Here is a 10,728-nt window from a genome sequence, read left to right as displayed (position 1 = left end):
GGTTGGTGTTGGGTTTCTGCAATCTAAGTCTGACACAACATTGTTTGTGAAGTATACAACAACTAGTTTCATTGCAGTTCTGGTTTATGTGGACGACATAGCCATTGCTAGTAGTAATGATGAGGATCTCGATGATCTTAAGCGAGTCTTCCACACTGCTTTTAAGATCAAGGATTTAGGACCTCTTAGGTTTTTTCTTGGCTTGGAGATTGCCAGGACAACTAAGGGCATTTCTGTGTGTCAATGCAAGTACACGTTGGATCTTCTGGAGGATACTGGTCTTTTAGCGTGCAAACCTGCTATTGTGCCAATGGATCCTTATGTTGCTCTTACTAAAGATACTGGTACGCCGATGGATTCAACAACACCATATCGGGAACTCATTGGTCGACTCTTGTATCTGACTATTACGAGACCAAATATTGCCTATGCGGTGCATACTTTGAGTCAATTCTTGCAATTTCCCACTGATGTTCATATGCAGGCTGCTCTACGGATCCTCAAGTATCTTAAGGGAAGTCCTGAACAGGGCTTGTTCTATTCGGCAGCTAATGATACTTGTATCAATGCCTTTGCTGATGCAGAATGGGGGACATGTCTTGACTCACGACGCTCTGTTTCTGGCATTTGCATCTACATTGGACGATCCCTGATTTCATGGAAGTCGAAGAAACAAAAGGTTGCTAGTAGAAGCAGTACTGAAGCTGAATACAAGAGCTTGGCTGATGCTACTTGTGAGATACTTTGGATACAAAAGCTTTTGAAGGATTTTCGTGCACCGGTCTCAACCATGGCAAAATTATTCTGTGATAATAAGTCGGCAATCTATATTGCTACAAATCCAGTCTTTCACGAACGGACTAAGCATATTGACATCGACTGCCATGTTACAAGGGATCAGATCACGCTTGGGAATCTCAAAGTTCTTCATGTTTCCAGTGAGAATCAATTGGCTGATATACTGACTAAACCGCTGCATCCAAAGCCATTTCACTCTCTACTTGGTCGAATGTCGTTGTCAAACCTTTATAATCCTTCCTCTGTTCAGGATTCAAAGGTTTGCGGGGGTGTCACAAGTATAAGTATATTTTACTTAGCTTAGTATAAGATAAAATAAATACAAGTATAAGTGTATATAAGGGGAAGCTTGTACAACTTAATTTCTTTAATGAGAATAACAGAAATATTTCACATCTCTCTCTCAGCTCGATCTCACTCTCTCTCTAGTTCATCGTCTTCCTCATCTCAGATTCTGTTACAAGAGTCTTGATAAGTTCCAATAATAAGAAAAAAAAAAACGTGTGGAAAGCAGTTAGGATAAGCAGCCCTTTAACAAAAACCAAAAAAAGGAAAAGTTAGGATCAAAGGAGGAAAATACACAAGGAAGTAAATGAGCTGTGCATGAGATTTCGAGAAAAAAGACAGAAATCTTGTTGATTTTTTTGTAATTGGCTTTAACTTCTTCCGTCGTGTCCAATAATTCCAAGAAGATGTGATTGCCTGAATATAACACAACACGTTGATCGAGCTTGGATTGATCTCTCGGTTGGCAATCTAATGAGAACATTAATTATTAGCAGGAAATGAAGATATTTACGGCTTTTTTGTCCTAAACATATATAGACTAAGACCAAACTGCCTTAAAGCTCGTTTAATCTTAAATCTGTTGGAACTGAATTTTCAGAAAGAAGTTTCAGAAAATTGCAGATTTTAGGACAGTGACTTTCCGGCGACTTTCCGGCCAAATTCCGGCCAAATGGCTGATCGGAATTGTCGGGTTGATAGTGCAATGGAAAGCTGGTAACGATTACTACAAGATGGTATACTCATACGTCCAAAACGGAGTTGATTTGAATGATAAATAAGAGTGTGAAGGAAGCTACTTGGGATAGTTTGGGAAATATCCCACATCGGAAATATGACCGATTTTTCACTCATATATATATAGTTTCACACTCTTCTAGTTTCAAAAGTGTGTAGATGGAAGAGGAAAGATTCCCACACGCGAACCGAACCGAACCGGGCTGGGCCGAGCATGGACGCAGGGCGGGCCGAGCACGGACGCGGGACGGGCTGAGCTGGGCGTGGACGCGGGCCGTAGGCCCTGGGATTTTGAGTTTTTTTGGAAAGCTTTAGACCCATTTAATTTTTTGGAAAGACTTGGTGTGAACTCCAAGCAAACTTGGGCAGTACTCCGAGAATATTCACTGAATATTTTCTTGAGACCTCCCTCCTTCCACTATATATAGAGGCACAACCTCTCATTATTTTTCACACACAAAAACACAAAGCACTCCTTTCTCTGAAGATCTCTCTCCCTCTCCCTTGCTTAGTTTAAGTAAGTTCTTAGTTTAGTAGTCTCGAAAGTATAACGTAGATCTGTTCGCTTGAGTTTTATTACGGATGTGCTACTGTAATAGTTCGTGATCGGTTGTATCCTGGGATTCATAAATCGTGATTGTCCGAAAGCACTTACGGCCGATTTATTTAATTAAGGAAAGAGATATCATATCTTGCCTCCATGATTTATTTTATGCTTTATATTTTGTTGTTGTAATTCATTTCTGATTTCGTTAATTTAAATATAATTCGCATCTTTTCTCAATTCAATTTTTGTGCTCCTAACATCCTTAATCCAATAAATCTGCTCTCTGTTTATCGCTTTAAACGGATTGAGAATTTTTTGAATTTTTAGTTCAAAAAAAAAAATGTCTGGAAACAACACTAACAACGTTGACGGTGCTAGAGTTAATGAGACCCCTGTTGAAACTCTTGAAGAGGTGTCTTCACGTCTTGCTAAAGAACTTGCAAACACGAAGCTTACCGACTCTAGTTTGGAAAACGTGCGCCGAAATCTGTCCGGTAATGGATCAACCCACATGGGGATACCACCTTCGGCTTCCCAAGGGATGATGCCAGATAAGTTAAATGGCAAAGCTGGGTTCAAAACGTGGCAAAACAAGATGCGCTACTACTTGGCCAACATGAACATGGAAAGGTACCTCACAGAGGATCCACCAACGCTTCCACAAGGTGACACTGACGTGTATGTGGTTGGCCGTATGGATAGCTGGGCTCAAGGAGACTATTGTTGCAAAGGTCAGATTCTGAACCATTTGGTCAATAATCTGTATGAACTCTACAGTATGTACAAGACTTCAAAAGCATTGTGGCTAACTTTGGAGACCAAGTACAAGACAGATGAGTCTGGGATGCAGAAATTCTCAACTACGAAGTTTCTGAACTTCAAGATGGTGGATTCCAAACCAATTATGGGACAAGTGGAGGCTCTTCAACGCATCTTTCAGGAGATCGAGTTGGAAGGGATGTCGATCTGCAATGTCTTCAAGACGAATTGCTTGATCGAGAAGCTACCACCAGGCTGGTCGAATTTCAAGCATTACCTTAACTTCAAGCGTAAGGCAATGTCTCTTGATGATCTCATCCGTCGGTTGAGAGTTGAGGACAATAATCGTGGAGCTCATTCGGATGCTCAAAGCCAGGGGCATGATGTTCATGTAGCTGAGCATAAGGCCAAGTTTAAAGGCAAGGGTAAAAGGATCTCTATTCCTCTTAAATCGTTGAAGGTGTCATCTGGACCAAACTTCAAGAAGAGCAACCTTGAGAGGAAGTTCAAAGGCAAGTTTCATCATTGTGGTAAGATTGGACACAAGGCTGATGTTTGCAAAAGCAAAGCAAAAGATCTCAAGTTGCAGGCAAACCTAACTGAAGAAGACATGGTTGCGGTGGTTACTGAATGTAACATGGTGGAAGACAACCCAATGGAGTGGTACTACGACACTGGTGCTACCACACACATATGCTCTGATAGGACCATGTTCACCACCTATGTGCAGAACAAGTCAAATGAGCAGCTTTTCATGGGCAAAAAGGTGATGTCCAAGATTGAAGGTAAGGGCAAAGTGGTTCTGAAGCTAACTTCTGATCGGGAGCTCACCCTGCAGAACGTGAAGCACGTACCTGATATGCGGAAGAATCTCATCTCTGGAACAGTTGTAAGCAAGCATGGTTTTTCCATCAATTTTGAGGCTGATAAGTTAGTTCTTAAGAAAAATGGGATGTATTTGGGAAAGGGTTTTGTAAAGGGTGAACTGATCAAGATGTTTGTAACGACAGTCCATCCGAAAATTGTACCTTCTGCTTCTGTTGCTGAAATGAAAGAAAACCCTATTGCTTACTTGGTTGAGTCGTTTACTACTTGGCATGAACGTTTAGGACATGTCAATTACAAAACAATGCGGAAAATGCAAAACTTGAATTTGATTCCGAAATGCAAAATTGACCAAGAAAAATGTGAAGTGTGCGTACAGGCCAAACTCACTAAAACTCCCTCACCACGCGTTGAAAGAACAACCGAACCTCTAGGCTTAATTCACACAAACTTATGTGATTTAAAGTATGTGAAAACTAGAGGTGATAAGAAATACTTTGTTACCTTCATTGATGATTGCACAAGATATTGCTATGTATATCTCTTGCATAGCAAAGATGGAGCACTGGAAAAATTTAAAGAGTTCACCCTCGAAGTAGAAAATCAGCTTCAGAAAACTATAAAAGTAATTCGAAGTGATAGAGGAGGAGATTATAATGAGCTGTTCAATGCATTTTGTAGAGAAAAAGGCATTCTACATCAGACAACCGCTCCCTACTCGCCAGAATCTAACGGAGTAGCGGAACAAAAGAATCGAACTCTGAAAGAGATGATGAATGCGTTGTTGCAGGAATCTGGGTTAACCCAGAACATGTGGGGGGAAGCTTTGCTTACCACTAATTACATCCTCAACAGGATACCGCATAAGGTTACTGGCAAGTCACCATATGAGCTTTGGAAAGGTATAGTACCTTCGTACAAATACCTCAAAGTGTGGAGTGTCTAGCAAAAGTGGCTGTACCACCTCCTAAAAAGGTCACAATTGGGCCTAAGACCGTAGATTGTATCTTCATCGGATATGCACATAACAGTAGTGCATATCGATTTCTGGTTCATAAATCAGATATTCCAAATATCCATGTGAATACAGTTATGGAATCGAGAAATGCTTCATTTTTTGACGATATTTTCCCCTGTAGGAAAACTCAAAAACGGACTTGTGAACAACGAGATGCAGCGACTTTGGAAGCTGGCAATACTTTGAGTACTACTTCTGTAGAAACAGAACTGGAACCTAGCAGGAGCAGACGAGCTCGCAAAAGTAAATCGTTTGGTGATGATTTTCTGATGATGGCATTTCTAGTTGAAAAGCTACCTAGAACATACTCAGAAGCTATGTCTACACCTGATGCACCTTATTGGAAGGAAGCTGTCAAAACCGAAATAGACTCTATCATGCAACATCATACGTATGAGATGGCAGATCTACCACAAGGATTTAAGCCTTTGGGGTGTAAATGGATTTTTACGATAAAACGAAAACCCAATGGCGATATTGAGCGGTACAAGGCTAGGCTTGTAGTCCAAGGATTTAGGCAAAATGAAGGCTTAGATTTCTTTGATACTTATTCACCGGTAAATAGACTATCTTCGATCAGGATGCTCATAGGTATTGCAGCCTTGAGAAATCTTGAAATCCATCAAATGGATGTAAAAACTGCTTTTCTCCATGGAGATTTAGAGGAGGAAATATACATGAAACAACCTGAGCGATTTGTTATTCCAGGACAAGAACACAAAGTGTGCAAACTTGTGAAGTCATTATATGGAGTCAAACAGGTTCCTAAGCAGTGGCATGAGAAGTTTAACAGTATGATGATATCTAATGGTTTTCGCATTAATGAATGTGACAAATGCATATACTACAAATCTACTCCATCAGGGTACATTTTGTTATGCTTATATGTAGATGATATGCTCATCATTGGAAGCAACAAAGACATCATAACTCAAAAGAAAAACATGCTCAAAAGAAATTTTGACATGAAGGACTTGGGTTTAACAAATGTAATTTTGGGGATAAAAATCATCAGAACTGATGAGGACCTTATCTTGTCTCAAACCCACTATGCTGAAAAAGTTCTTAATCGATTCAAGCATTACTCAAATGGGACTGCAAAAACTCTAGAGGATCCTCAAATTCACTTGACCAAAAATTCTGGTGAACCTGTGCAACAAGTGGAGTATGCAAGGGTAATTGGCAGTCTAATGTACTTGACAAACTGTACAAGACCGGATTTAGCGCACTCTGTAAATGTACTTAGTCGATACACAAGTAATCCAGGACATAAGCATTGGATGGCTATAACTAGAGTTTTGGACTATCTACGTTCTACCAAAGATCATGGCTTGCACTATGGTAGAGAACCCAGAGTTTTGGAAGGATACAATGATGCCAACTGGATCGCAGACTCGAGAAACTCAAAATCCACAAGTGGATATGTTTTTACACTTGGAGGTGCAGCAGTGTCCTGGAAGTCTTCCAAACAAACTCTGGCAGCTAAATCAACTATGGAATCTGAATTCATAGCTTTAGAGATAGCCATGTCGGAAGCTGAATCACTTTGTAATTTCTTGGAAGACATCCCAATGTGGGGGAATCCTGTGCCTGCAATACGTGTACACTGTGATAGCCAATCGGTTTTGGGCAGGGCAAGGAATACCCATTACAATGGCAAATCTCGTCACATCAAACGGAGACATAACACTGTTAGACAACTTATCTCAACTGGTGTAGTTACGATTGATTACATCCATACGAAAGAAAACCTAGCAGTTCCATTTACAAAAGGTTTGGCGAGAGATCAAGTTATAAAATCATCAAGAGGAATGGGTTTAAAGCCTACGACTTAAGAGGAGGTTTGATGGTAACCCCACCTACTCAGATTGGAGACCCCATGACCTAGGTTCAAAGGGACAACTAAATCAAGCTGAATCTGCTACAAGCACTAAGAGACTTTTGTCTTTTACCAGTTCCTAAAATGATGTAAAGTGCTTCATGTATGTTAGAGGCTAAGCATATGCTTTTAATGATTTGAAATGTAGCTTTGTAAAATATTTGAAATAATTACTGGATATTTCTTTAAATACAAGCAGCTATTAAAATCACCTTGTGAGTGTGAAATGGGGCCGTTTCTAGGAGAATATATGAGGCTATACTCTCCAAGTTCACTCATGATTAACCAGGCATGTTCAAGGCCACAATGAACACAATAGAGACCTCGTTCTACGAGAAAATGAAGTTGTGTTATGCCTGCTGTCTAAGTTTACATACAAATCCGGATGGTTCAAGACATCATGTTCACCATCTGGCCGAGTAAACTCGACAGGTATAACAATGAGTCGGTTCAAGGTTGAAAAACACCACTAACTCAGATACAGTTAGTTTTCGCATATACTCTTGAAGGTCTGTCTAGTCTAGCTAGTAGTGTCAGTCTATAGAGTTAGTTATGTAGTCATATGTTTAGACTTATTTCTATTCATGTGGGGGATTGTTGGAACTGAATTTTCAGAAAGAAGTTTCAGAAAATTGCAGGTTTTGGGACAGTGACTTTCCGGCCAAATGGCTGATCGGAATTGTCGGGTTAATAGTGCAATGGAAAGCTGGTAACGAGTACTACAAGATGGTATACTCATACGTCCAAAAAGTAGTTGATTTGAATGAGAAATAAGAGTGTGAAGTAAGCTACTTGGGATGGTTTGAGAAATATCCCACATCGGAAATATGACTGATTTTTCACGCATATATATATAGTTTCACACTCTTCTGGTTTCAAAAGTGTGTAGATGGAAGAGGGAAGATTCCCACACGCGAACCGAACCGAACCGGGCTGGGCCAAGCACGGACGCGGGGCGGGCCGAGCACGGACGCAGGACGGGCCGGGCTGGGCGTGGATGCGGGCCGTAGGCCCTGGGCTTTTGAGTTTTTTGGAAAGCTTTAGGCCCATTTAATTTTTTGGAAAGACTTGGTGTGAACTCCAAGCAAACTTGGGCAGTACTCCAAGAATATTCATTGAATATTTTCTTGAGACCTCCCTCCTTCCACTATATATAGAGGCACAACCTCTCATTATTTTTCACACACAAAAACACAAAGCACTCCTTTCTCTGAAGATCTCTCTCCCTCTCCCTTGCTTAGTTCAAGTAAGTTCTTAGTTTATTAGTCTCGAGAGTATAACGTAGATCTGTTCGCTTGAGTTCTATTACGGGTGTGCTACTGTAATAGTTCGTGATCGGTTGTATCCTGGGATTCATAAATCGTGATTGTCCGAAAGCACTTACGGCCGATTTATTGAATTAAGGAAAGAGATATTATATCTTGCCCGCATGATTTATTTTATGCTTTATATTATGCTGTTATAATTCGTTTATGATTTCGTTATTTTAAATATAATTTGCATCTTTTCTCAATTCGATTTTTGCGCTCCTAATAAAATTTTGTGTGATATACAATTTATTTTACGTAAATATAAAATAATAGTACTTGTATTTTCGTGTCTAAAGGCTAAAGGGATACGAATATCTATACAATATATAATTTTTCTGTCATCATACAAGGAACAGAATATATAGTCTTTAAACATCATTAGTTTTGTTACTTTAGCTCAAAAACGTATACGATTTCTTCACGACTGTTCGCGTCCTTACTTACGTACGTTATCTATTGGGACCGGCGTTTGATCGCAATTAAAACCTTTGATTTTTTGTTCGTGGCAAGTTAATGTCTCCACCGGCAAGAATTACAAACCCATGATGGCTAGAATTTGGAGATGCAAATAATTGAAAATATCATTTTTTTTTGTTGACTTCAACTATCCTTATATATATATCTATCTATACCATGTTTAGCCACTTTAGAAACACAAATGGACATCATCTCTCGACAAACTATGATTCTCCTCTTTTGCTTTATCTTATCATGTTTTTATATCCTCGTTACCTCAAGATCCCGACAACGCCTTCGTCAAGTATCGGCGACACCTGCGGGACCTCCACGGTTACCCTTCATCGGAAACATTCATCTTGTCGGAAAGAACCCACATCGCTCATTCGCAGATCTCTCAAAAAAATATGGATCAATCATGAGTCTTAAGCTTGGATGTTTAAACTCAGTGGTCATAACTTCACGGGATTCTGCGAGAGAAGTACTAAGAACACATGATCAAGTCTTGTCTGCCCGGTACGTAAATGCAGCGGTACAATCCATCAATCATCATGACTTCTCCGTTGCCTGGCTTCATCCGACGTCTACTCGTTGGAGGTAACTAAATTTGATTTGTTTTCTTCTATGATTTCTCTTTTTAGTAACTAGGAAGTTCCAGATCGATAAACATGATGATCTTTGGAACCCTATAGCTTTGGAAAAAAAAAACAATAGCTTCGAAAAAAACAAATTTTAAAATTAAAGTGGGTTTAAGCTAATAGCGCTTGAGCTTTTATTAATGGTTACAGATCATGGTTTCTATTTATATAATGCTTTTCAGGATGTTGAGGAAAATATCCGTGACTCAGATATTTTCACCACAACGTATCGAAGCCACCAAAGCTATGAGGATGAAGAGGGCGCAAGAACTTGTGAACTTCATAAGTGAAAGCAGTGAGAGAGAAGAAGCTGTTGATATTTCTCGAGCATCTTTCGTCACAGCTCTCAATAAGTCAATATCATATCCAACATGTTGTTTTCAGTCAATATCGGTAGCTACGATTAGAAAAATTCCAGTGTGTTTCAAGAGTTGATGACTGGTGTCATGGAAGCTATCGGAAACCCAGACCTTGCTAACTTCTTCCCATTTACGAGGTTTCTTGACTTGCAAGGTAATAGTAAGAAAATGAAGCACTGCTCGGAGAAGTTGTTTCAGGTATTTCGCGAGTTTTACAATGCTCGAATTGTAGAAAAATCATCTCGGATAGACGAGAAAGATGTTTCGAGCAACGACTTCGTGGATGCACTTATCGATCTCCACCAAGGAAATCAACCTGAAATCAACATTTACGAGATAGAATACCTACTTCTCGTAAGTCTAACTCTTATAGCTTATTGCATAACATGATCTTATATTAATTAATTAGTTCACAGATATATAATATATTCTTCTATGTGACAGGATCTGTTTACAGCGGGCACGGATACAACCTCTAGTACCGTGGAATGGGCAATGGCAGAATTACTTCGATCCCCAAAAACAATGACTAAAGTTCAAGATGAAATCAATCGTGTGATGGGCCAAAACGGTGTCATTCAAGAGTCTGATATTTCAGAATTGTCGTATTTACAAGCGGTCGTTAAAGAAACTTTCCGATTACACCCAGCTGCTCCACTTCTCCTCCCACGGGAAGCGGAAACGGACGTGGATATTCTTGGTTTCCATGTGCCTAAAAACACTCAGGTTCCCGAACAGGTTCGAGCCAGATAGGTTTCTGGGTAAGGAAATGGACGTGAAACGGTGAAAGGTAGAGATTATGAGCTTACACCGTTTGGGGCCGGGCGTAGAATTTGTCCGGGAATGCCTTTGGCTGTGAAAACCGTGCCTCTCATGCTTGCTTCTCTTCTCTATTCATTTGACTGGAAGCTTCCAAACGGCGTCGGTTCAGAAGATTTGGACATGGACGAGACCTTTGGGCTCACACTGCACAAAACCAACCCGTTACATGCCGTGCCACTCAGAAAACGCGCCACAGATTAATACGTTTTGTTTAGTTTAGTTTTGTTTGGTTTGAATGTAATGATTTCACAAACCATATTAATAATCATCAATCACCTTGTGATTCGAATAATA

General features: G+C 40.0%; 1 pseudogene; it reads left to right on the top strand.

Moving 5' to 3' along the window:
* On the top strand, positions 8,801-10,473 carry LOC104741980 (annotated as a pseudogene).

The sequence above is a fragment of the Camelina sativa genome, chromosome 14 (assembly GCF_000633955.1).
Source record: "Camelina sativa cultivar DH55 chromosome 14, Cs, whole genome shotgun sequence".
Lineage (NCBI taxonomy): Eukaryota > Viridiplantae > Streptophyta > Magnoliopsida > Brassicales > Brassicaceae > Camelina > Camelina sativa.
This window is presented reverse-complemented; position numbering and strand designations above follow the sequence as displayed.